Source organism: Buteo buteo, chromosome 7, assembly GCF_964188355.1.
Source record: "Buteo buteo chromosome 7, bButBut1.hap1.1, whole genome shotgun sequence".
NCBI lineage: Eukaryota > Metazoa > Chordata > Aves > Accipitriformes > Accipitridae > Buteo > Buteo buteo.
Window position 1 is genome coordinate 22,146,946 of NC_134177.1, and position 26,328 is coordinate 22,173,273.

The window sequence follows — 26,328 nt, forward strand, 5'->3', positions numbered from 1 at the left end:
CAGTATAACTGAAAGTAGAGAAGGATAGATTTTGAGTTTCACACATCCCCATTCGTTCTTTTGCTTGGAAATCCAGAAGGAGTGTTATTGCAGTATCATGCCATCACAAACACAACGTAAACCCACTGAAATAAATGACATTAGAGTAGACCAAAATGACAATACTTACTAGCTACCATTGAAAGAAGGTAACATTTTTATCAACATATAATCCCAACTCCTAATGGTGCTGGTATATTACAATAAAAGGAGGATTTGAAATCATATTTTGAGCAACAAAAATGCATATGCTGTTGAGATTGAAAAACGTTTCTTCTTTCCCTGTGCAGAAACCAGTTTAGGAAGGTCTCCCACAGGCTCCAGTGAGAGGGGATGGTAAAGGCAGCAGTGCCATGGGTTTTACTTACCTTTTTTTTTTGATCCCTGCAATCACTTTCCAAGTCTTGATTTCCAAGTCACGCTTTCTACCAAAACCTGGCTTGACCCATGATTTGTGAACAGTTACTTCCACAGTATGGTTCTGCTACAGTGCTGGGAGCACTGAATAATAACTTAAAAAGAAAAAAGAAATCCAGGTGTGAAACAGTGAAGGAGAACACTTGGGATGTTATACTGAAGGGCTGGTGAAAGAGGGGGAGAGAAAGAAGTGTTGTGTGAAAAATTTAAAAGCTAACAATACAAAAAGGTCTGTTAGCCTCTCAATGAACAAGAAATTAATGTGCAGTATTCTTATTGGAGCTAATAAGAATGACAGACAAGAAGAGAAAACAGCAGACTTCACACTGCTTACCAGTTACCACCGTTTCTTCCCAAAATCTGCAAACTACTTGGGCTTAGAAAGTTAGAGATAAATGGTATTGATTTAGACATATTACTAAATAGTACCTTCGCTGTAGCAATTGGATTTCACCCAAATTACTCTGTCATACTAGCTGCTCCTGTAAAAATGCAAATTTATCTTCTAAAAGCAGGATATATTGTGCCAAGTATCCCCATAGCATTTATGACCAAAAATATTTTATTAAAAATGTCTTGATATTTTCAAATAGTATTCCAAAGGGCTGTCAAATTAATTGTAAAAAAAAAAAAAAAAAAATCATAATTCAGAGCTGTAAGGTAATAAGTTGTGCTATGGCTATGGACAGTGGAAACCCAGCAGCAGATAAGAACACAAATTTGGAAGAAATACAATCCTTTTCAATTGCCTGTTTTGTACGATTGAAATGTGAAATATGTATTATTTAAACAAAGAAACTGAGTGACTATATGGGGTAGGGGGAGGAATTTCCCTCAGCAGTTATTTCAATTATCCACCTGTTTAATCAGAAGACTGCCATTCTGCTCGAACAGCAGTACAGACACACACCCCAAGGACCCGTACCCCTACACTGGTGTAAATGAGGAGCATTCCACTCTTCTGAGTACAGTTACTCCGTTGTGTACTAGCAGAACTCAGAGCATTCAACAGAAGGGTCAAACAAAGCAGCTACTGAAGTCTATGGGACCTTTAGCACAGGATAAGGCTGCAATTGCGATAACAGTTCAAGAGGATTCAATGTTACATTTGAATTGACAATAACAGAGTGTAGCGTTTGCTACATATCAAGGTGCCACGCTTAGATGACTGGTCGGCCCGGACCAGGGAAAGAGACGGATAACACACACAGTGTGAGCGCCAACTTCTGCCTTTTATTGCGCAGTTAATTCCTTTTATACTAACAAGGGGAGGTGGGGTTACAGGTACATCACAAGGCTGCAACTAACCCTCTAACTTTCCGTGACATCGCGAGATCTTCCGAACGCCGACCCCTACAACAGAGTACAGATGGAAAAGTAATTCTCCCACAAGCTGCATGTGGTTAAGACAAAGAACTGATGCATCAAGATCATGTGGGATAAGCAACGACTGACTACCATACTTATCTTAATTCAGCAAGCATCCCTGCTTAGAGGTTTGGGTTCTTTTAATCAGAGATCAGAGTATTTGTAGCTGTCTAGTCAGTTTACACTTTATACCATCTTAGCAGCTTTGAAAGGTTTCCAGTATTCTGGAAACATATTCTGGCCAGCTAGAACTGACTGAGCTGTGCCAAGCTTGTCACCCTGCCTCCAACTTCAGGCGTTCAGGCCTTCTACTTTCAGCAACTCATTGTAGTCCTGGCTGCAGTGGAACAACAGTAGGGTGTGCAGCGCTTGGCAAGAAAGCAAGAGCCTGTGGAATGACTAGGCTCATACCTATCATTGCATAAGATACTTTTCTACCAAAGGAGGAGGTATCCCTTTTGGCAATGGGGCATCACCCAGCTGCCCTACAGAAAGAATAATGAGAGCCTCCTGGCTTGCCAGAGGCTCTTAGGGTCTTGCATCCAACCTTCCCTTTTCGTAGCTTGGTGCCTCCTGGCCTACATTGCAGTCACATGGAGATCCCAGTCAGTAGCTGATCCCTTAGCCAAGGGTCCTTAAAGACAGCAGCATTCCAGATAAGCAGAGTGAGGAATCCTGAGTTAGGAAGGAAAATAAAAAGAAAAATTTTGCAGAAGACAGAAGGAAGTTAGGTGGAGCAGGATTTGGAGGAGGCATTAGAAAAGCAAAGGATGCAATATCAAGGTAGGAGCGGTGGCCACAAGGATCCTGCAATTGTACTTGACATGTGAGAGGAGCAGAGCTAAGGTGATGGGTGACAATTAAGTAAAGCAAAAAGACTTCATGACAAACAGCGCTGAGCCACTACTGCTAGTAATGTAGCAGTAGTGTAGTGATGTAGGAACTCTCTGTAAAGTTATTCAAACCAGGACCTACACTGAACATAGGCTGCCCTAATTGCAGGCAAGCAGATCCCAGGCTAGGCAGCTGAGAGGTAGAGCCATGAACTGCAGTCAGAACAGTTGACATGGCATGGGACAAAGCATGTAAATTAAAGAACCTGAAATTAAGTGAAGGTAGAGAATAGTCATGGTTTTGGGGGAGTGATGCTATAGTGTGTAGTAAGAACAGGTGCATAGAAGAGCGTTAAATAAATGTTTGTTCATCAGGAATAGTTTACCACTGCATACATCATAGAGAAATATGCAGAAAGAATAAAACATTATCATGAGCCACTTCAGCAACTTAAGGGAAACCCATGTACATAACTTGCAAAATCCTTTAAAAAAGTATTACAAAGAAGCACAATTAAATACCGTAGACTGGAGCTTCAACCACAGTAGTGGATCAACAGTATTTTTGTGGTAAGTCTTTCAAATCTAGTTTTACTTGTCTCTGAAGGATCCTTAAAAGGACTTTTTAAGTTAGCTCTGCTAGCTTTGGCTAACTATACAGAGCAAAGAATTGATTGCATTCCTACAGAAATGCCCCTAATAACTCCTTAGAATGAGCTGTGGCATTTTTCCACTAATTGTAGAAATAACTAATGGGCACCTTGAGCATGTGTTATTAATCTGTGTGCCAATTTTAAGAGATTTCAGTTGTGAAAAACTACAAGGCAGTATTTACTCTAGAGCACACACTCTGCACCAGTAAAAATATAATGCCCATTGTGAACTGGAAAAATAAAAAGGAATTTTTATCATGCAACTACATTATCATTAAAGATACAGAATCCTGTGTTAGGTCCCCAAAGAACAGGGTGTTAACCTGAGTTCAGTTTTCCTTGCACAAGTTCTCAGAAAGGTGGTAGGAATCATAAGAAATAGTGTTCCAAGGTTCATAACTCTCCAAGGGAGAGATATTAACCCAAGTAGATTTGGATTGTAGCTATATATTTCATCCATTTCAATGACCAGAAAAGAAGGAATAACTGCAATTATGCTTTTCTGCTGAGTTACTCCATAGCAAACATTCTACCCTACCGCATTTCAATTTTTTTCCTAAAGATGCAAGATCCAGAACACCAAAACAAAATAAAGCACAAGAACTTGAATTAAATTACAATCCCAGATGGACATGCACCTCCTCAGTGACTAAGATCTTCTGAAAAACATTGTTGTATGATCTTGCGCCTTTATTCTTCATTTTCCCTACAGGCCTGGTCCCAGTTCTTGGTTCCCCACATTCTCATTGTAAGGAGTTTTCCTACCATGAGTAAGTTTGACATTTCAAAAATGTTGGCACTCACCTGGAACAAAACAAAGATCTTTCCTGTTTTTCACAGATACCATGAAGTCCTTTTCTTCACATAGCTAGGTGGCTGGGACATCCAGTAAGGGTATGACAACACAGCTTCAGGTTCCTGCTTTTGGCCATTTGCCCACATTCCAGATTCCCTGTCTTCATTGCCAGGATGATAACTGTGTTGAGGTGACCAACTTCCAAAATTTCCTATTTTAATTCTTCCATTATGTATAAATAAATGTGGGTAAACCAGACCTTGAACCTAGATATGGCTATCTGTGGAAGATTCATGACTGAAAAATTGAGCAGTTCTCAGCAGAAGTCCACTTTTGCCAAATCAGCATTTTCTAAGTAAAAAAAATGCTGTTGGCAAATTTATGTGTGGCTTTCTCCATTACATTACCCTCACTCACCTGTAAGTTCTGCTGGAGCTGAATCAGGTCCAGAATCAGCATAAGGATAGCTGGGATTGGCATGAAGACTATTTGAAAAGAAAAGAAGTTAAAGAATAAAAGAAAAAGAAAAAACTTACTGCTGTATTTATAACACCTTCACAGGTTCCATGCCAACAGCAATTCAGCTGGGCCCCCAGAAAACCCAGTTATTTTTCAGTCTGGGAAAATGCTTTTCCATAGCAAAGAAGACCCTGATACAGTCTTCTTGCAGAACTTCTGTTAAAAACAAAACAAAACAAAACAAAACAACCCAACCAAACCTCTGGGGTGTGAATGGGGGACTATACTGCTGTGTGGTAGATGTTCAGGTACCATATTTCTTCATCTGCCTTCCTTGAGTGCAGTTTCATAATGAGTGTTAACAGGCCAGCTTTAAACACTAAGGAGTACATTTGCAGTGTAATGTGTAGAGATTTGACTGGACAACTTCCAATTAACACTAATGTGCACTGCATGGTTAAATCCCTAAACACCACGTTGAAAATTTAGTTTCAAAAGTGCCCATTATGTTTGGGTGTTGGATTTTTTTTTAAAACAGTTGTTAGTCTATTAAACATTCATTGCTCTCACACTAGTCAGACAGAACTTTCTCCTTTCCTTTCAGTTTAGACAGTTAATCAGAAGATACATTTTTGCAACAAGTTCACATACTAAATGAAATTTTTAAAGTGAATCTTTAGAGCTGACACTGATTAACATCTTCATAACGCCTCATCTAAAGATCTACTCATAAATGCTAAAAGCTTCAGATAAATCTATGATCTAACTACAAATTTTGTTCACGGAGAGCAATGCTTATTTTTTTAAAAGCACAATAGGTACTACATTTAACATAATTTTTGTCATGATTTTCTATCATTAAAGATAAAGACAAAGTGAGTGTATGCATATTTGTATTTGCCCTTTGGTGGTTTTTTTTTTTCCTTTTTCTAGTTAGTCATTTAAAGCATTAACAAGAAAAAAAACTCAAGGACTTTCACAGTCAGGATGTGAATGCACATAAAACTGGGCAGAATACAGGAGTAAAAATTGAAGCATCAGGCAAGACTGTGATTATAAGCAAGTTCTGAGTGACAACAATGTAAGCATTAAAAAATAAAGTATGAAAACAAGTTGGTCCCCACCTTTCCTGCCATACAATCTATGTGTCTGGTTTATAAATCATGAGATCTTAAATGAAATGTAGCATAGTTTATGCATGAATGGGATAATCTAATTTTATTGGGAAAAGGCACACAGCACTGGACCAGTCTTTCTGCTAATTACATTTGTTAAGGAAAACAAAGAAGAGTTATCTGAGCGTATGCTGGGGGAGGGGAGATGAGCAATAGAAATTCTTGAATGTATTTCATAGAGTAAACTGACATGAAATGCCATCTACAGACAATGGGTGAGTTTAAGTTTATCCTGTGTGGCTGAGATTTGTAAGTGGACTTGAACAGAGTCCACTACATTTACAACAATTTGCTCACTCTTTTTAGTGGCTTTCAGAAGTGGAAGTCTGCCATTACAAGCAAGCATTTAATTCTTCAAAAAGCCCAATTTCTTCTTACGAGACAATAAAGTGCTTCCTCTTGCAACAGCAGGTAAGCACTGAAGGCATCCTTAAATCTAACCCCAATGTGCTAAAGACACTTCATAATCTTTTAACTACATACAATACCACTTCCTCCCTGGTACCAGGATGTTGTAAAATGTCTAATTAGTCCTTATAATAGTGCTGACACCTCCACAGCACATAAAAGAGGACTTTCAATTCACAAAAGACAACTCTGGTTGTCCTGATTTTTACCTTTAATTAGATTGTACGACATAGCTCCATGAGACTGCAGATGAATATTCCATTAATTTGGCTGTTAACCAACATATGAGGTATTGGCTTAGGGTACAAGGTAGATTTGTGAGGCTTTTTTAAAAGCAGTATTTTAATATTTTGAATTGATTTTTAATACACAGTGTCTCATGGATTATTTAACTCTCTAATGAGGTAGAAAGAAATATTAAAGCCAATATTTTAAATGTCAGGTAAATGACCCAGTTTAAGGCAAAAAAAGAGGACTTTTCTGTTGATTTTCCTGCGACAGTACCAGTAACTGCCTAGATTTTGGAAATGACTTTATGATGTTTAGATTTTATATTGGTGCAATAATTGTGCGCAGTAGGGTACTGCACCTAGCTATGAAATTCATTTAAAAATGAAATAAGAGGCATGATGAAAAATACAGAAAAGGCAGTTGCCCCAAAGGAAATATAAATAATTTTGAAAGTAAAAGTGTTTCTGTGGCAACATGAACTTTAGTAAGTCAAAATTTGCAATACTAGTAAGTTATACCCCAATGACAGATAAATGCATGTGTCTGAATAAGAGGACCAGTGGAAATTATAGTCATAGATCTGTCTAATGAAATCAGAGGAAGTGAGCAACACATGTCTGAGCACTTAATAAAAATCACCATCCAGCTCTCAATGTGTAACACAAGCCCTAAAATATGGAGAAATCTGCATTGTGATACATAAGGGACTTAGCATGTCATTTGACATGAGCACTTGCCTTGACTGTCATCTACTCCAAACAGGGCAAAGAAGGGGGGCAGCCCGATAGGTCTTTCTTTTTTTGTGTCAGCACATCTGGAAGTGGCAAAGAGTTGGCTGCTGCCTTCCTCTAATTCTCTTCCCAAACACGAGCTTCAGGAAAGCTCTTTATGCATCTCACTGTAATGAACACAACACCACACACAAGATAGTAAAGCTTCTGGTGAAGCTATACACCACCACCACAGGAGAAATATAAAGAATAGGTAGGGTCTATCAAAAGCTACCTGAAGATACAAGTTCAGGCACAGAAGTAAAATGACCTGCCTGTTTTGTAAAAAGTGGAGACATTTGGGAAACAGAATGTCTGCCTTGTAAGTGGGAAGAAAGAACACCCAACAATTTTGATTCAAAAATTTCAGTGGATCTAAAGAATAATTCCATGTTAAATCACTAAGTTCTCTTACTTAAAGAAAATAACCAGAATACTTCATCAGAAATTATTTTTCTCTCCTTCTTTCAAAATGTCAACTCAGCACTCAAAACAAAGAAATTGTGGTCCTTTGCCCAAACTCTACAATCAGGGTATTGGATCCATACTGATTTAAGGGTTCTGCACATCTCTTGACTACCCACTCCTTCTATCTCTAAAGCAACTCCTGTCAAGTGTGTGAGAAACTGCGCTACAGTGTTAACAGATGGAATAAATAACAGGATGCTGCATAGCAGGGAATTAGGCCCATCTCTACCTCAGTCGCAGCCATCTCCCCCTGTGTATTCATGTCTTGACCTACAGAGATTTCAAAGTAAAGCATAGGGTCTGTCATGGTTTAACCCCAACCAGCAACTAAGCACCACGCAGCCGCTCACTCACTCCCCCCCACCCAGTGGGATGGGGGAGAGAATCGGGAAAAAGAAGTAAAACTCGTGGATTGAGATAAGAATGGTTTAATAGAATATAAAAAGAAGAAACTAATAATGATAATGATAACACTAATAAAGTGACAGCAGTAATGATAAAAGGATTGGGATATACAAATGATGCGCAGGGCAATTGCTCACCACCTGCCGATTGACGCCCAGTTAATCCCCGAGTGGCGATCCCCTCGCCCCCACTCCCCCCAGTTTCTATACTGGATGGGACATCCCATGGTATGGAATACCCCGTTGGCCACTTTGGGTCAGGTGCCCTGGCTGTGTCCTGTGCCAACTTCTTGTGACCCTCCAGCTTTCTCGCTGGCTGGGCATGAGAAGCTGAAAAATCCTTGACTTGAGACTAAACACTACTTAGCAACAACTGAAAACATCAGTGTTATCAACATTCTTCTCATACTGAACTCAAAACATAGCACTGTACCAGCTACTAGGAAGACAGTTAACTCTATCCCAGCTGAAACCAGGACAGGGTCATAGAAGTAACCAGCTCCTTCACCATCAATACAGGCAGATCTGTTCAACATGAGTTCTCTCCAACTATGGACTGATACTTTATCAGTCCAGACTGGAGAGTTTATTAAAAACTGAATGTACCTGGCTTTATATTTCAGTGTACATATTACTGCCTGGGTAACACCTCCTTTACAATTGTTGTTCCAGAAGTCAAGAAAAAAGTTTGGTTTTTTAATAATTGAAAAACACACTTATCTAGTCTATAAGACCTAATTAAAAATTTATAAAGCTCATAATGATCACCTATTCATTTCAAGAGAGAATGCTGGAAAAGAGAAAGGGGAGGATTAAATATAAATAAAATAACAAAAAAAAACCTATTCAAAGTATGACGACTGTGTTCACGGCTAACACCAGAATTCCAGTATGCATCATATTCTACAAGGATGAATATAAAAACTTCTTCATCCCATATTACCAGACACATGATGCATTTTAATACTAATCTATGACTTGGTCACATCTGGAGACACCTCCACAGTGATGGTAAGCCTAGGACATTGCCAAACTAGTGGGCTCAAAGAAGAAAAAAGAAAATAATCAGAAAACGTTTCAAACATGATGAGAGACTGACAAGAACAGGAGTGCTTTCTCTGGATGTGAGAAGACTTGGCAAGGCCTGAAAGAAGTACAGAAAGGTAAAGAATGGTATAGAAAACATTTTTGGGAATGCCTGCATTGCCTATATCATTATAGAATACTGTTAGATGAAAATGAAAAAGTGAGAAACATGGTTAAAAAGATTTTTTTTCATTCCACATCATGTTATAGAAGTCACCAACATCAAAACCTGAAGATTAAAAGTATATTTCCAAAAGCATTCACAAGTGATCACCAAATATGTGGAGCAATAATTAATGACAGTTCACATTTAAGAAGTAAGAAAATAAGTTTTCCAACTATTGAAGACCAGAATGTGACCTATGTAAAGACAAATCATTTTATTAAAAACCAAGTGACTCTCATGTATGGTGGACATTTGCATTTAAGACATATGAAGAAAAGCTTTAAAATGGGACATTAATAATTTCTCAGCTGGGAGTAGTGGGTCAAGCTTTGGAAATTGCTTCATGAGATGGACCAGCTAAAGATGTTCCCAGAGAGATAAACAAAAATTACTAGCAGTCCTAAAAGCTATGACCTATGAGAAAAGAATTGAGGTTGTTTAAGCTGCAGAAGAGAAGCCCAGAGGACATGACTATATTCTCCAAAACATAAGTTATCGTAAAGAGGATGCTGCTTATCTGTGGTAGACAGGATGAGCAAAAATGGACTTGAATTGCTGCAAGAAATAAGAAAAACTTTGACTGTATAAAAAGTTAAATGCTGGAATAAATTTCCAAGGAAGTTGCAGCGTTTCTTTCATCAGAATTCTTGAAAACAGCTTGAGAAGTATTTGCAAGAGATGAGATAGCTGGAGTTATCTCAGGACGATCTCAAAACTTCTCCTATTTTCTCTGTTTGTATATATTCTGAATTCAAACAATAAAGCTGGTGCTTTGTTTTAGAAGTGTCAGTATTCTGGATCACATGACTAAAACCCTTACAGCTAGTCTGTGCCTATGCTACTAACCCATCTATTAACTCCTGAGACAAACAACTGGTACCCTCTCTGCTACTTAATTGACAATGTTTATTATCTCTGAGTAATGGAAATCCTTATTCCAAACAGTTTTCAGACCAGGTAGACTCTTCTTTTCAGAGAGACAGAACAGAGGAATAAGGCTATCTAGTTTTTTCCCCTAAAGCTGCCTTTTCCACAGAGATGGGGTCTTAAGTCAGCTACAGCTACCTAGCTTTTAGTTTTAAATAAAGGTGGATTGTTAACACACATTCCAGAGAAAAACATCTAACAAAAGATAACTCTTTCCTTCTGCCTGGTTGTCAGCCCCAGCAGTGCCAGGAACAGTGAGAACAGAAACCAGAGCTTTGGCCAAGGAAGTCTACATGGGGCAAAATTAACAGGGCAGGTGGCAGAATATTCCAGCCCAGACCCAACTCTACTCTGACCTAAATGCCTGCCAGTCTATTTAGAAGAATGAGTTCTGTGAAAGTCTCATTCAAATTCACCTGGAACAAAAGTGCCAGTGCCGAGCCAATTTAAAATGACAATCACACTTCATCGTCCTTGTCTCAGTAGAGGCATGCAGAATCCACACACCAACTTGCTTTCATGCTCCTCTTTCTTCTCTCACACTTAAATGTACAGTTTAGAGGGCAGTCCCAGACAGTCTCAAACCATAACCATTTTGTTTATGAGGCCTCTATAATTATGTCTGAATCATTCAAACAGCAGCAAGGCCCAGAATATAGGTTTTGTTCAATAAAGATATATCAAGTATAAGCTCTGTTTTTCTCTTTCACATCCTTTTAGATGTGGATGAACCAGTTTGTGTCATCGGTGAAAGGATACAGGCATTTTTTGCTCTAATACCATGACAGAATTCCCTGAGAGGCTGGCCTTTTTCACTCCTTTCTTCTTCCTCAAGAACTGAAGTCTCATTTCTCATAAGAGAGATCAAGAGGGCAGAAGCACGTAGCTCTCAGGTGCCATAGCTCATCATCATAGAGTCCTCTGAGGAGACTTAAGGTTAGTTATCATAGCCAAAAAGAAACAAGGAGACATTTCTCTCAGAGCAAAGTGACAATCCACAAACAAACTGTTTTCTGCTCATCTTAAATTTCTATGTGGTCTAACATCTCATTCAGCTTGCCATTCAGAGCACAAAGCTTTTTAGCAGTTTAATTCAATGTACTGACAGTATATTAAAGAAATATACATATTTATTTGATTTTGGTGCTGGTGATTTTTTCATTTTCCTTTTCATTTACATCTAGGCAATGTTACTAACTCCTTCAGCCAGGGATTTTATTCTTACTATCTAAATAAAAGGACAAGAAAAGTATTCCATTTTCTTTTTACAGACAGGGACTATATCCAGAATTTTCAGGAAGGTTTAAAGGAAGGAAGAGAACAAAAGGCCCAGAGCTAATAACAGAGTTCCCTGCCTACAGACAAGGAGCTGGGACACCTCACTCCTAAGGCAGCTGAGCCCTGGAGCAGGCTGGAAGCACCACATCTCAGGAGTGACCCACAGAAATTACATGCTGAGCAGTAAGCCACCAGGTACAGCACACTCAGTACCAGAATATTTCTAACCTTTTTCCCCTATTAGGGTCTTAAAAGCAGTAAGGAAAATACACTCTGTCCACACCTTAGAGTCTGCTTTTGGTGTCAGAATACACTCACTTTTCTGCTTTTTTTTTAAAGCCAGTGACTTGGACTCTATGGGCATTCTCCAAGGAAGGAGATGTGATTTTAACTCTTGAGCTAGGGGAGTAAGGATTTTTTTCTTTTTTCTTTCTTTCTTTTTTTTAAACTTGTTGGGTAAGTACTCTACTTCCTAGGCCTTAGTATAAAAAATGATTCACATTCTCATCCATAGCAGCCACACTCATTTTTTCTGAGGTAGTCTACGTCAACATGTACGTTAGCCATGGTCTGAGTGGAGCCTCCTGCCGGATCAACCCTGCCATCCGCTCATTTCTGAATTGTGTTGCTGCTGCAAAACTGCTTAGAACAGGATGCTTCTAAATATGCCAAAAAGCAGAACAGGAGGCACTGAAAGGAATTTTAAGACAAAAAAATGAACTGAAAAATGAGTATAAGATCTTCAAGGGCTCCCCCAATAAAGGCTGATTTTTGATTTCTTGGGGTTTTGGGTTTGGGGTTTGTTGGGGGGCAGCTAACTTATATTAGGAAGTAACATCCTAATTCATGATGGAGTCCTTTAGGCTCCTTAGAAACTCCCAGCTTCATGATTTACTTGATCACTACACAAAGGTGGTTTCAATATCCATATATTTCTCATTGTTTTGCATGTGGCTATCCATTACAGCAGAAGAAATTACAAAACTCCTAGAAGGTATTATAATTTTCATATCTAGTAAGCCTGATGAGTTTTCTATGAGCAGGATGCATGAAAAGATGCATAAGGAAACTGGATTACAGGAAAGAAATAAAAATATGGAGAAACAGGAGAGGACAAAGAAAGGTGAGGATATTTCACATACTGATATAAAAATGAGGACAGAAGCGCTATTTTTGTTTATGGAGGCTACAGCTTTCCTCTGAGCTCATTAATGATTAATTGCATATCACAGGATTAAAAACAAGGAACAGGTACATTAGCAAGCCTGAGCAGCTAGCCAGATTTCTGACTCAATCAGCCAGCATTTGAGAAAGCCTCCTCTTTGAAAACTCCCTATTCTTTTCTCAGAAAAAATCCACAATGGTTTTCCTCCACAGTACCGACTTCCAGCTGTAATAGTGAGGTACCACAGAGCCCTCATCTGAAAGCACAGACTCTGGCAGGCAGCCTTGACTGTAGCAAGAGTGTGCTCTGCAGGGCCAAGAGGAAGGTGCTTGAGGCTGGCCATGGTTACTGGAGACAAGTTGTAATCCCTTCCCACCAGAAGAGCTGCTGACAACAGGGGCAGAAATGGAAATGAGTATTCATTGTTGAAAGTTCTTTACTTTAAAGAATACTCAGAGGGGCTTTTGTTCATAATTTAAATGCTTCAAATTAGAGCTATACGCTTCACTAATGTTCCCACTAGCATTAAGAGGGCATTTGTCAAAGGCTTCAGTGGGAACCAAAATTATCCCTCAACTATTTTGCCATTACAAGACTTATCTATTTTGCTATTGCTAATCATAGCCCACAGTCAAATCAACAAAACATTACCAAATCAAGGCGCAGGAACTCAGGAAGACTTGGAAATCACCGCTTCTGTCTGCCGGAAATGAAATGCCCTTCTCTGGTTTCAGTTTCTGCTGTTGCAAGTTAGATTGTATTCCAGTACATTCTGCTAAATCAATCACACTGTAAAATACATTAACATTACTCACCCCCAAAATGTTGTTTTTCCTGTAATTTTAGGATGATGATGACACAAAGCAATCAAAGCAAGACCATTGACATGTATGGCTAATACTCTACCTTCATCTCATCACACCGTCCTTCAGAGTTAAAGCCCAAATGGTACTTCCGCATTCTGTTTTATTTTGCCTCTTACACCACACCCATAACAATGGAACTAATGACATACAGAGCAACATGCAGCTCAAGCTTTCTCAAAGGGGGAAACCTGCTAGTGTATATTTTATATTTAGTTTCTAATTACTGTCTTAATTTGTGACCCTGCTGTCACATGTGCTTTTATGACAATTGCAAAAATCAAAGAAAGCATGTTTTGTTGTTCTAGTAAAAATGGTGAGGTATGGCATTCAGCAGATTTCTTCTTCAGAAAAGGGAGCTGTTTCTCAGAAAAGCTTTCAGTCAAGTCCAGAACAAGAAGCAGAAGTTGGTACTCAAGATTTCAGCTCTCCAGTGTTTGGATCAGATCCCATCTGCATTCTGGAAGAGAGATCTGAATATATGAAATTCAAATATATCTCATGGGCTCCCTCCACCCGATGGAAAAAGAAGATGCTTATAGATTATTATTGTATAGAGTTCTCCAGGTACAGCTAATGATTCATCATGCACCTGTTCTGATAATCAATTACTCAGTGCTATACAATAGCTTATCGAAACCCTTGATATATGTTGTTAGATGCTTGTTATACATCTGATTGCAATATGGCCAAAAAGACAGAGAACTTCTATTTTGTAAAGTAAAAGAAAAAGCCAATATACTCAAAAGCTGAGCCTGCACATCTGGAAACTCGGTAAAACACATTCAAATTAAAAAAAAAAAAAAAAAAGGTAAAAGTAAACTTACATGAACAAATGGAAAATTTAATTAAAAACAAAGGATGAAGATGGATTCTGCGCATTTTTCAGGATCAAGTGGCCTGGAAAAAGAGAGAGAAAACCTTGTCTGGATAAAAAGCGTTTACAGTACAAATGAGAAAAAATAAAGTTCAAATAACAAATTTAAGTAATTAAAATTGGAAAGGGAACTTCAAAAAATATTTTAAAAGAGAAACTCTGGAAATTATATACCAAATGATATTTGACACTTCATTTACACAAAGACACATAATTTTCCCCTCATTAGTGCATATTTCTTCCCCTTCTACAGTTATTTAGCCACTACAGTATCTCAAATATGATCATTGTTTTCTTCCACTTTTGCTCATTAGTATTTGCATGGCAGTGGCTCCAGACACCTATAGGATGCTCAGATTTGAGATGAAGAACCTACAAAAGACAGGAGATAATCCTGGTTCAGAGAGGCAACAGTCTAAACCCTTTATCCAGCAAAGACACTCTCTTTTCAGAGGAAAATGACAGGTAAGTGAGAAAGGCTACTCAGAACTGAAGCTACATAACTTTATTTTGTAGAGGCATTATAGACCTTCCCCTGCCTGGTTTGAATAACTCTTTGAAACAAGGACATTGCATGCCAGTAAAACACTTCCTCCCCCAGCTAACCCTGTCTTTGGACTAGCATGCATGTTTCCATAGGAGAAGGTCTTCATGTTTCCATCCTCGTACCATTCTAAAATTACTTGGAGTGGTTCCCATACCAGTTCAAGAACCTCTGAATTTTGCCTGAGTTTTTGAAAATTGTGTACCCCAAACTGTAAGACTGAAAGCAAGAGAATCAGCTGCAATTTCTTTCTCCCAGCTACAGAGCAAAGTTACTCACTTCAGTTTTCCCCAATTCTGGCAATTCAGGGCACCATGAGTCATTATCCTCTCTTGCCAACTACTGTTTCAAAGCACAAATCTCCATAAGGGGAAATTAAATGTTTCTACAAACTCGCCCTTCAAGAGCCAAGAGAACTGCCTCACTGAGAGAGCTTCTTGACATGACACAGAAAAAAAGCTCAACATAATCACTGCAGAGTAATCAGAAAATGAAATCATATTCCAGCCCTGTCACTTCTTCTGTTTCTGAGACAGGCAAGTACATTTCTGACATTTGGGGCCTGTTTCTATGGCCACTGAAGTCAAAGGCAAACCCTCCCTTGGCTTGAACCGGCACAGACCCACTATTATGTTATAGAGCAGAGCTATCGTGAAAGAGCAAGGCTCTTCTTCAGGAGGATAGATATACATAGCTGAGCTGCTGCTCTTCTCCAGCTAATCTACAGGGTAAGTTGTAGGGTTTCATAAAACAGACACAAGCAGTAACAGGATCAAGAGCTACTCTTCTTGTGAGAGGGCCCAAATTAAATTTTCCTAAGATTAATTTACCTTCCCTATTTCCCCTAAATAAATAAATAAACAACACAACAGGAGAACAAGACAAGCCTATTCTAGTGCTCAACTAATTAACAGTACTAATTAGTGTTTAGTGGCAATGATAATTATAATCATATCCTTGTGACTCTATTGAGGCTGCCACATCAGATGGATTGCAATGTTCCCCCTTCCTTTACAAACTTAAATCAGTATCACTTCAAACCTGACAGGGTCATTTCATGAAAAGTGATCAGAGTCACCTTTAATTTCTGTGCTAAACTGAGAAATTCAAAAGCCTTTTGAGTGGTGGGAAGAGAAAGGACAAAGAACCACTTTGAGTGATGAAATCAGTAAATGAAGCTCCTTGCTGTCCTACATAGGCATCATTCTTTAGATTTTCATTTGAAGTAGTCAAACATAAACAATCACAAAGCCAACATTCACAGGCTCTGTGCAGCTAGCATGTTTCTAATAAAAACACAGAAACACGGAATAATTTAGGTTAGGAAAGACCTTTGTAGTCCAATCTACAATTCAAAGTAGCGCTACCCAGACCAGTTTACTCATGGCTTTGTCTTGCCAAGCACTGAATATCTCCAAGGATGGGAATTGCACCCTCTGGATACATGTTCCAGTGTTTGATCACCTTCATGGTGAAAAATCTTTATCCTTATATCAAACAGGAATCTCATTGCAACTTGTGTTGCTTAGTCAGGGAGAGACACCAGACACCCTCTGTAGCTCAAGATCTGGATGGCAGCTCCCATTCACTGGAGTCCTACCTGGGTTGAGGTCTCCGATATGCCAAGTCACTCCAGCTCCTCGTGCTGCAGATCATGCCCCATGGCACGCTCACACTATCACTGGACAGTTTTAAGCAGTCCCATTCTGTCTTGAACAGAATTTCTGGGCCACTCAGCAGCCCTGCTAACTGCTGCTACAACTGTTACCTCTCTGCTAACTATAGGCTGGGAGCTGTGCTCTTATATAGCCAGCTGAATGGCGCTTGACATTCCCTGAGCAGCTGTCAGTTGGAGACAATAGCTGTAGCACTTCCTAATCAAGAAACAGCCAACAGAAGATTTCTGTTAGAGTTGATTGAAGCAAAAGCCTCTGGAAGCTAAACCTCACTGGCAGCAGGGAGCCAGAAGTTCCCTGCCCGTGCAGCTCTCAGATGTTCCCTGAAGGCCTCTCTAGAAGAAGGTTGGAAACTGCTGCAACAACTTTCTGCTACCCACTTCTGCTTGCTCTTTCAAGCCCCAAACCCTCATGGACAAATGATTTGCTTGTTCTTTAAAGTAAACAAAGGTCAGTGCACTCTTTGGGAAAGATCATAAAAAATACACAATTGTAGAGTAGTTGGAACACATCTATTCTGAGTTTACTAACAAAATATAATCAGAGGGGGCCAATACAGAGCCTGGGAAGTTTCTGAATCATACTGGTAAATATGCAGGCCCAGCACTCAGCTAAGCCAACCACAGAGGACATAGGATGTAAAGCAGACAAGAAATTCCTCTAAGGAATGGGCAGAACAACACTGCAGCAATTAACTTGGCTTTACACAAGGCAACACCTGACCATTGCATGAGAACAGGGAAGAAATATGGGGAAGCTAAGGAGAAGCTAAAAACTAAGCACGGCATGGTACTGAGATACATATTCAGATACAGGTCAGGGCTTCACACACATAATAAACATATACAGCAGGAGAACTCTTATGAGTATTATAATAATGAAAACAATGTGTATGAACATAAAATTCCAAGAAAACAGAATCTAGAGCATCCAGAGGTCAGAGCTGAGAGTACGACTGTTATTGTTTTCAATGCCAAAAGCAGCACAGTAGAACTGAGTCTCATAGCAGCTTTTGTTGTTGTCATTAGTTCTAAACATGGTAGAAGGAATCTCATAAGAGAGGGACAACTAGCTAGGGAACACAAGCTTTTGATCTATCTTAGCAAACCATCCTACCTTATTGTGATTTCTTTTTTCTTTTTAGAATAATAACAAATACTAAGAAAAAAAAATAATCCTGAAGTTCAAGTCTCTCAATTTGCAAGAAGAATTGTCAGTTTGAACAAACACTTGAGGGGCAGGGACTTGTCCCTGTTCCCTGATCACCACCCTCTTTCCATCTCTCCCACTAGGAACATATCTTTCCCTATCTGTTATGCTAATTCCAGGAGGAAATCAAATATACATTTCCATTAGTGACTAAAGCACTGATTCTACAATTAGTTAAACACAAGCTTAATTTTATGCATGTGAGTCATCCCATCAACATTCCCATATGCCAGAGACTTTGTGGGATTGCTGCCTAAAAATGAAGCCATTATGAATGAACTCCATTTCTGAGTTGCAGAACTGGGATTAGAAAGTACATGAAGAACTGAGATATTAGAACATAAATCCACAGCATAACATAGGCCAAGGAAGTAAGCATTTAAAAAAAAAAAAAAAGATTAGCTAATTCCTTATTCTGAAAAGAAATCACACAACAGTTGATGTTATTAATTAAGAAGTTTCAGTCTTGTTACCCAACAGTCAGTGCTTCTCCAACAAAAACATGGCAAATTGCCTCATTTTAAAGAGCACATGCCAGACTCTGGATTTAACTCTGCCTGCTTTTGGCCACTACAGCATCATAAATTTGGTATCTTTCATTCTGGCCCCATATGTTAGAATTAGGTCTAAATTCAACTCTTTTCTACGTATTCAAACCAAAAAAACTTCAGGGACTCATAGTATCAATGAAAATCCCTAACATGTAGTTATCATTTTACATTTGAAAAACACCTTACAAACATTAACTAAATAATTAGAACTAAATATAACTAATTAATACACTAATTAATTGATCATATAAGTACTGTGCATGCTGCTTAAAATGGCTGCAACATTTTAGTAATGAAACGGTTCAATACAACAGTGGTAACTGTTAGCTCTACTGCAGGAACGCATGCCAGAATCAGACTTGTAGTGTAAAAGAGGATAGTAGAACAACAGTTAATAGCTCAGAATGAAGTCTCAATACTTACATTGCTAGGCATGTCTAAAAGCAAGGGGTCCAGAATCATTTTCATTGACATTTTTGCCACCTGCTAGAAGACAAGTGTATTGCACAACTGTTACGCAAAAGCAAACATGACTTATTACTCCAAAGCTCAGTGGAATCTCACACTATTAGTAATTTAAATCTTCAGCCTTTCCACAAAGTATTTTATATAATCATATTTCCCTGTATACTAAAACCACTCTTTTAATATATATTAAAATATGTCTCCTGTAAACTCAGTGCATGCTCAACATTTAACATCATATGCTGTACACAGAGTCATTGCCAGAAAAGAGCAAGTAATTTCTTTACAAATATCACCACTTTGTAGTTCCAAACTATCCAAGGCTTACCTCCTTCTCTAGACAGTTTGTAAATACACTACTTACAGGCTATGGCAACTGGGGACTACTCTGATTTGAACTTGCGTAGCAAACCTTCTTAATTCTGTTTCTCCTATTAAGCAGATTAGTTGAAAACCAAAAATATGTTATTTGATTTTACATGGGAAACTTTTAATACCAAAATATGAATTTAAAATTTAGAGTGTGCAAATATTTACCACGCTCTCTTCTCACAATGTTCCTCATAGCAAACTTATCCCTGACAATATTCATCTCCTGTAAACACTGGCAAAGCAATTTCAGGATTGTTATTCCATTGCATATTCACTAACCGTTGCTGGAGGTATTTTGTTCAGCTCTGATTAGCACAGTTAATAAGATCAATATTTTCATTACTTAATGTTGCAGTAAGGCAAAACATGCTTAAAAACTTACATTTACAAAATCCCAAGAAATATAATTCTTGGGAAATCCTAGTCTTCTATTGCAAAAGCATAAAGCCCTCAAAAATTGGAGGAAAAAACACTTTTGATGTTTGTTATTTAGACGACAAAAATTTAAAATTAAAACACCCATATTAGTCAGGGCTGCTTTTAGAGAAAAGAGCCTCTAATTGCTCTTTCTAATTGCTTTTTTTACCACTATTTACAGGTATCCAATGGCTTTTTCAGGAGAAGTAAGCACTGCATTTGGAATCACTCTCACAGCCCTTAGTGTTGTCACTATCACTCTCTTTGCACCCTTGCCTACCTTAAAAAACCAGAAACCTGAAAGAAAAGCAGAGGCACTACAATCTAGTGGCAGTGTTTGAAACTGGGCTTCAGCACTGGCAAATAGAGACCAAAGGAAATGAAAACAATACAGCAGCAACAGACAAAACGAGTGCTAGGTCTGAGAAAACAGCGCAGCCCTCAGCATCCCTGCCCTGAGAATGGAAGCACCAGGCCTTGGGGCTTTTTGGCCAGCTCTTCCATCTGCAGAGAGCATCCACTTCTGCCACAGAATACACAATAGTCTCTGCCTTCTTTGGACCTTGTGACAGCTACAACAGCACCAAGAAAAAGAAAGCAAAATACATACATCAGACCTCCTGCTTCTCAGATATCTGGGCTTTGTTAGTTAGCATTCTTCATGTCTAATAATAATAGGTCAGAAAAGGATCCTGAGCCTGTAACTCTTTTTTTTTTCCTGGCATTTTTCTCTTCTTTTTAAAGAGGAAAGCTCAAATTTGCACTTGGAAAACACTCTTCCATCCATCCACACAACCTCCCCAAATACAATTTTCTTAATGAATTGGCAGTTCACTGTGCCTCTCCCTCTGCAAAAATGTCAGTCAGGAAATTGTCACTGTAAACCACCCTAAAATAATTCCGTGCTCATGTTGAGTAATTATTTTCAAAACTGTTCCTGCAGTAAAATATGCTCAAATATCAAACAGATACTGTATAATTAAGCAGCAAGATACAACAGGGAGAAGAATATAGGTCTAGGTGCTTTATTAAGCATGAGACTAAAGGCATAGGTTGTCAAAGCAGAAAGAAGTGCATTATATTGCACAGCTAGTAACATAAAGCTGTTTCCTAGGGTAACACATCCTGCACCTGTTGAGGTTTTGCCACCCACTGTGTCCACTTGAATTGGTTTTCTTCATTTCCATGACCACCTTTTCTACTCAAGTAGTGCTACTTCCTCTCCAACTATCATGCTAAACTTGCAATTTACAGCATCAGAGCTGACAAGATATTTAGAAGCCCAAATCACAAAACACAAGGCAAATTTGGCATAACACTTCTAGGAAAGGCAAGTGATAATGCTGGTGAAACATGCTAGGCAGTTCCCCAAGCATATTCAGTTTGCTATTAGCTATACGAGCTCTCATAAAAAAACTGCTCTTTTAAGATGCCAATTATAGCAGCATGGCCAGCTTGATCTACTGTCCAAATATGAAACACTTAATTTAAGAAATGGAGGAAAGCTATTTAATAGGAGGAACATAAAGAGAAGCCATCTGGGGACTTACCTGATTAGTAAGCTTCACATATTCATTTTCTAACAGACGCAAATGCAAGCAGTAGGCTTAGAATTATAGGAGGCAGTATATGTGTGTCTAACTTGCAGACTCAAATGAGACAATATTTGAACTCTGTTGCTGTTTCTCCACCAGAAAAGAGCTGGCAAAGGGGTAGGAGAACAGAGGGTGAGGGCAGATGGTTACTCAGAAAACCTAAAACCAAACATGCAAATAAAGAGAATCTCCAATGGCCGTTAGATCAAGCCAATGTGACCCAACTATTTTCTTGATTCTCCACTTTCACTTGGTTGAAAAATGAGTTAGATTCTTATCTGCAATGGGGGGGGGGAGAAAAAAAAAATTTAAAAAGAGGTTTGATTCCTTGTCTGGACATATCACTCTGGCAAGATGCCTTATTTCTAAATGTGGTGGCAGATATGAACCACCATTTCCAGAAGCAGTCTTTTTCCTTTAATGAAACAGGGCTGGATTTTGGAAAAGAACAAAGGCATTCATCATTAAACCCAGTCCCTTGACAACATGTGCCAGGAGCCCTGGGAATTCATCAGTCACCAGTGCTACCCAGAGAACTATCATAAACTACAAGTATGTGGCTATTCCAAATTACGACAGCAGGAGAACACTGGATCATCCTATTGAAGAATCTCAATCCAAAGACTGTACTGAGAATAACTCAGGTTTATACTGCATTATTTCCCATTTTCATTGTGTCACACAACAGATTTAGATACTGTTGTACTCCATTGTCTGTTCTTTTTACTGTCTCTGTCACTAGAATGAGACACCCAAAGCGTAATGCCAAGTGCAGTCTGTGAAAGATAGTAATACACTGAACTCCTTCATATTTTATAAGTCAATTTGCCAGGTACTCCAGTATGTTCTTACAGGCTGCCGGAGCTGTAAAAGAAAACAAAAGTAGCTGGCCATTCTTATTACACAGGAAACTGTTGCTTGACGGATCTTCTACAGAACAGATGTTGTTACTAGGCATACCTTTGTGACACAGACTGTATAAACCGCATAGCAAGAAATGGTGCAATCATAACATTATGGTTATCATTTTAATACTGTAGTTGTGAGACCTTTTGAATATACAATATTTAGGGGGTTGCATATGTAGTATACATACACATACTTGCATATATATATAAAAATATATATTTCCATACCAGGAAAGCCAAACTTCCTCGCTACCTTAGCTGAAGAAAGGTGAGGACAGACCATATGCATTGTTAATACAGGAGAGTTCTCTGCCAATGGACAGAGAGAAAGTGAGGGCAAAAGACTTTCTTGCTTGGGTCTAAGGTACATAATCGCTGCTGTGGACAGTATCTAGTCTGGAGACTGTAGTTGTGGTTGAAAGGGGAACAGCATCGCCCTCATCTCACAGCATTCCTACTCAGGGTCTCATTAGGCATGTTTTGCAAGAGGAAGCTGGAATTTATCCTATGTACAAAAACAGCCACTCCAACTCTACTCCAAATCTTTGGCTGCAGAAAACAAAACCAGAATTATACTCTTATGTTCTTAGAGATATAAAAAAAAAACTCAAAAAACCCAGAAACCCAAATGTTCAGAAACAATTGCCAGGAGTTTTGTATTTATTTGTTTGTTTGATGGTGGTCTGTGCCTAATAAACAATGCATCCTCCTAAGGCATTCAATTAAATTGAAACCAAACAAAGAACCAAAATCCATCCATCTCTCTCTCCACCCACTCCCATTCACAGGAAAACTTTCATCCGTCACACTGGTAGTAAAACCAAAAAAACACCTGACCAAAAACATTGCTATCACTCCACTGCTTTACTTAGGCTTTGCTAGTTAAAATCCACTCAAGTAATCAGTTACCATTTATTGGTCCATTTATCCCCTAGTCTCTTTAGTATAGCATCTCCACAATCAAATACAAAAATAAAATACTGTAACTCAGTAAGAGCAATGCAAACACTGTTAGGAAGGGACTGTGCTATTTGAAGGTCAAGTAAAACAGCATTTGGAGTAAAGTGGCAGTCAAAAACCTGCCATATTGTGCTGCCATTACAGAGGTTTATGTTCTCCATTACACTGAAATATAACTAGAGTTGCTCTGGAATTTCTGCTCATTTTACCAGAGTAAATCAGCAAAGGGTTTGGATCACAGGAATTTAGTTCACTGATGACTGAGCTTAGTCACATCACAGAGGGATACCTGCACAGTCTTTAATCAGAGAGACCTTAGTTCGTTCTTTATATATAAACTCTAGATCTTAGATGATATAATTTTCTGTTCTGCCAGTGAATCATGACTTGAAGTTTGCTTAATTCTACCACAGCATGCACCTCATGTAATGGTCTCCCCTGCAGACAAAATTTCTACCCAAGTACTAGGCTATTTCAGAAAGAAACCATTCTTACTTACCTGAATTGGTTGGTATGGTACTTAAATAGCCACATTCACCTAGTGATTTCTTTAAATGCTTGTTTTCAAATGCTTTAAATTATTTTTGGCTTTGTTAAAGTTAGAAAAAGGTTAGGTGAGTACAGAACACATAAGATTTAGAACAGATTTATATCAATCACATTTAAATTGGAAGCATGTAAAGCAACAGGCATATTAAAAGCTAGACTACCAGTTTCTACTTCTAGGACTTCTAGTACTATTTTAGTTAGGCACAGAGACATCCAAGTGAGAGAAAATTAAAAACAAACAAACAAAAAAAAAGGACAGAGGAACTGTATAAATCCTCAGATGGCTTTGACATTTAAGTGTATTAATTTTCAGGTTAGCTGTGGACTTTGGCCATGATATGTGATAGGAGAAGGAAGAGACCTCAGCAATGGAACAGAAGAATTAGTAGTGTATTAAACAGCTCTGTTCCAGTCTGATGGAACCATGTGTTTTTACTGGCCACCTGGCATATCAGGTTAATATGAGAGGGTATCAAACAAGCAAGCTGAAAAGCTAGTATCTATGAAAGTGCATAAAAACGAGCATGCACTTAATGAAAAAGTAGCTCAAAAACCAATGTCCTGCATCATTATTCAATAACTACTGGAAAAAAATTACTTTGATAAGGAGTTTCATAGCCCTTATGTATCACAAGTCTAGAGCTCCAAGTGCTTCTGTTGGCAGAGGGATTTCATTCAAAGATCATTCATCCTTCCAGGCCTCATCTCATTCTCTGGCACAGTACATTGTCTTTCACAGTTATGCTGAATTCCTTAGTATCCTGAAACCAACCAGAATCCAGGTATCTTTGACCTTCTGCATATATTCACAGAGAGTCTCAATCTATCAAGCGTTTTCACTCCTAGTACAGCAAGATTTGGACTCCAGATTGTACATTGCAAGTGAGTAGGTAAGAGCACTCAGTCCAGAAAAGGAAAACTTTGAGTAGAGCTGTGGGTTTGACTGCCAACACTCCCCCTCACTAGGGTGCTCTGGTGATGACACTAAACTACCCTTAAGCTGGGAGCACACTCCACCTTCTGCAGGAATCTGTACCACAGCATGCCACAAAAAATGAAAGATACATGGGACCAAAAGAACAGATCTGCACTCTCATGGTCAGCACATGGGTGCATTCCTGTCTCTGCTCTTCAACCATGCCTGTATTTTACCTTTAAAGGAAATTAAAGCTAAATGGAAGTCCCTACCTTCACTTTCAGTCCAAAGATGAATGAAAATTCCTTTGCAGGCTATACAGGGTACAGGGCTGCAGATCTCCGACAGATCTTTGCAGTTTTTAGCCATTTGGGGAAGAAAGACTGAAGTATCTCAAATCTCTCCCTTCTCTTCCCCATTGTCCTGGTTTTGGCTGGAATAGAGTTTTTTTTCTTTCTAGTACCTGGTATAGTGCTATGTTCTGGATTTAGTATGAGAAGAACGTTGATAACACACTGTTGTTTTCAGTTGTTGCTCAGTAGTGTTTAGACTAAGTCAAGGATTTTTCAGCTTCTCATGCCCAGCCAGCGAGAAAGCTGGAGGGGCACAAGAAGTTGGGAGGGGACAGAGCCAGGGCACCTGACCCAAACTGGCCAAAGGGGTATTCCATACCGTGTGATGTCATGTATATGTGATGTCCCCTAGTATATAAACTGGGGGGCCAGATTGCTGCACGGGAACTAACTGGGCATCGGTCAGTCAGTGGTGAGCAATTGCATGGTGCATCACTCGTTTTCTATATTCCAATTCTTTTATTATTATTATTATTGTCATTTTATTATTGTTATTTATTATCATTATTATTTTCTTCCTTTCTGTCCTATTAAACTGTTCTTACCTTAGTCCACAAGTTTTACCTTTTTTCTTTTCCCTGATTCTCTCCCCCATCCCACTGGGTGGGGGGGAAGTGAGCAAGTGGCTGTGTGGTGCTTATTTGCTGGCTGGGGTTAAATGACAACACCCATCTCCACCATGACCCATGGAGAGAGACCCCAGCTGAAGGTTATGGGTTCTACTACAGGGCTGCTCACTATGCGGCTAAAACTTTATTACTTTTGATCCTAAATGACCTTCAAAACTAAGTTAGTCTCAGACTCCTATGCTATAAGGGCATGTTTAAAGCATGCAATGGAGCATGTTACAGAAGCCCATGAATGCAGTTCGCTGGCAACTGAAGCATGACTTCCATCTGGATGCTACGGCATGTGAACAGCAGAGGCATTCTGAATCCCCACTGTGAGGAGCAGCAACCCAGCTGATGCCCGGACCCATGGGGCAGCAGTGCTGTCCTTGGCCTGAGAAGCAGTCCTTGGCCCCTCTCCCCCCAGTGCTACAAGGCACCATGGGGTGTGTCTGAGGACTTACAGCTGTTAGGATATTTAGCAGCACGGCTGTTTGGCCAGAAAGATTGATTACCTGGCCCCATATGCCCCAGTATTTCCAGTTCTGGGGTCGTCACAAGCTGAACTAGTTAAAGTGCTGTTCACCTACTGCACAGACTTGCTCAATGTCTCAGTGAGAGCTGACAAGCCTTACTTAAACAGCAGCCAGGGCTAATATTTTCAAAAGCAGGTCCCTGCCTTCTCACCTTTCTTCTTACACCGGGAAAATTCAATCAATTATTACATGGGAAAAGAAAGCTCTTGCCCACCTTTTTTCATATATCACAGAGCATTGAGCAACCTGATCTAGTAAAAGATGTGTCTGCCCACGGCAAGGGGGG

General features: G+C 39.1%; 2 long non-coding RNA genes across 4 annotated transcripts in view; both read right to left on the reverse strand.

Annotated features, from left to right (window-relative positions):
• Window positions 1-10,935, reverse strand: part of LOC142032791 (uncharacterized) — a 35,333-nt gene extending 24,398 nt beyond the window's left edge. For both annotated transcript variants that reach the window (XR_012650991.1, XR_012650992.1), the window contains exon 1: window positions 408-10,935. This is a non-coding gene — a long non-coding RNA (uncharacterized LOC142032791). The remainder of the gene's footprint in view (window positions 1-407) is intronic.
• Window positions 10,936-10,965: 30 nt separating this feature from the next.
• On the reverse strand, window positions 10,966-16,703 carry LOC142032792 (uncharacterized). 2 transcript variants are annotated; one of them, XR_012650995.1, is made up of 4 exons: window positions 16,528-16,703; window positions 14,334-14,406; window positions 13,295-13,432; window positions 10,966-11,121 (listed from the first exon to the last, which is right to left on the reverse strand). It is a non-coding gene; the product is annotated as an uncharacterized LOC142032792 (long non-coding RNA). The 2 variants fall into 2 exon arrangements; XR_012650993.1 differs by lacking the exon at window positions 10,966-11,121 and having other exon boundaries at window positions 12,014-13,432.
• Between the last annotated feature and the right edge of the window lie 9,625 nt (window positions 16,704-26,328).